This window comes from Capsicum annuum, chromosome 4, assembly GCF_002878395.1.
Source record: "Capsicum annuum cultivar UCD-10X-F1 chromosome 4, UCD10Xv1.1, whole genome shotgun sequence".
In the NCBI taxonomy this organism is placed as follows: domain Eukaryota; kingdom Viridiplantae; phylum Streptophyta; class Magnoliopsida; order Solanales; family Solanaceae; genus Capsicum; species Capsicum annuum.
In genome coordinates, this window is record NC_061114.1 from 189,885,469 (window position 1) to 189,887,065 (window position 1,597).

Below are 1,597 nucleotides of genomic sequence, written 5' to 3' on the forward strand. Positions count from 1 at the left end.
TCCATATTGCTATTCTGAGCAGTTGCCTAATTATTTTGAGCCGACTGTGGATTTAATTGCACTGATCCCTTATACTGATTTGTATTTTATGCCTGATTTCCACCCCATGAGAAATTTGGGTGTTTCCTCTAATTTGGACTATACGTACTACCAAAATTCTATTGACCCTGACGATTTGCATTCCCCATATAGTTGACTGAATTTGGATTAACAAAACATGTATCTGCTTTATGCTCACCACTTTCGTAAACTTCACACCACGAATATACCTGTTGAACTATATTTTCTATAGTTGTTGGTTGTGTTGCACCCAATTTTTAGTTGTTGAGAGTAGTCATATTATTCTGCATTGCTGCAATCTGTGCCTGTAATGCAGTGAATTGATGCACCTCCAATACCCCTGCAACCTTCTTGGGAGCATTTCTTGAGTCTGCATGCCAATCAGGATTCCCTTGTGCAATTTGATTCAGCAATGTATACAGTTTTTCATATGTTTTCTCCAAAGCTTGGCCCCCTACTGCTGAATCCAAGAGAAACTTCGTATTAGACTCAAGGAGTTCTATAAATGTGTGTACTAAGGCATCATTTGATTGATGGTGATGAGGATAATTTCTGAGCATGCCCTTGAATCTTTTCCAAGCTTGGTAGAGATTTTCTCCATCTTTCTGTCTGAAACTCAATATCTCACTCCTCAATCGTGCAGTCTTCTGGGATGGAAAAATCGAATGAGGAACTTCCGAGCATAATCTTCCCATGAAGTGATGGAGTGCGGTGGTTCAGCATGTAACCACCTCTTTGCTTCCCCCATTAGATAAAAGGGGAAGAGTGTCAATCTGACATAATCAGCATTCATATCTTCAGGAATGTATGTATCGCTTATTTCCAGGAAGGTCTGTAAGTGCTGCTGTGGATCCTCGTGTGAAAGTCCATGAAATTCCCCTGCAGATTTTAATAATTGCACCATATTTTGTTTCAATTTCCATCAACCTCCTGGTTTAGGATTTCGAATGTTGTTAGTCACATAGTTCATAAGTGGGATTGCCACCTCATGAACAGGTCTTGCAGCTGGTTGAATAGGAACAACTGGAATAACAGAAGCTGGAACATTTCTAACATTTGGATCAGCAACAATTGGATCTCATATTTCAGTCATTTGTCCCTGTTGAATGTAATATTGAGCTTTTCTCCTCTGATGAAAAATTACTTCCGATTCTGCAAAGGGCTCTACTAACTCTTTATCCCTAGTCAGTCCAATGTTCAGCTAAACCTGTAAAAATTCAGCCGCTAAGATCAAGTTGTTAACACTTAAACTTCTTATCAAAAACCAAAAATTAAGCAATTTACTAATTCTATTAGATCCCGGGCAATGGCGCCAAAAACTTGTTGCGCCTCTACGCACACGCAAGTGTACGTGATCGTACAAGTAGTATAAAGACTTAGACAGTCAGATATCATTCCCACGAGGATCAACAAACTAGAAATTTATTCAATCTTTAGTTTAAGACAATTGGGTGTTAAGTTCTTGAAAGTATCAAGATGATTTTGATTTCATCAATAAAATGTAAATTATTAAACAAGAAATAATTAGTGACGACTA

General features: G+C 38.1%; 1 non-coding gene across 1 annotated transcript; it reads left to right on the forward strand.

Annotated features, from left to right (window-relative positions):
- The first annotated feature begins 591 nt into the window (after positions 1-591).
- LOC124898208 lies at positions 592-698 on the forward strand. The gene has a single exon (XR_007055184.1). It is a non-coding gene; the product is annotated as a small nucleolar RNA R71 (small nucleolar RNA).
- Positions 699-1,597: the final 899 nt, after the last annotated feature.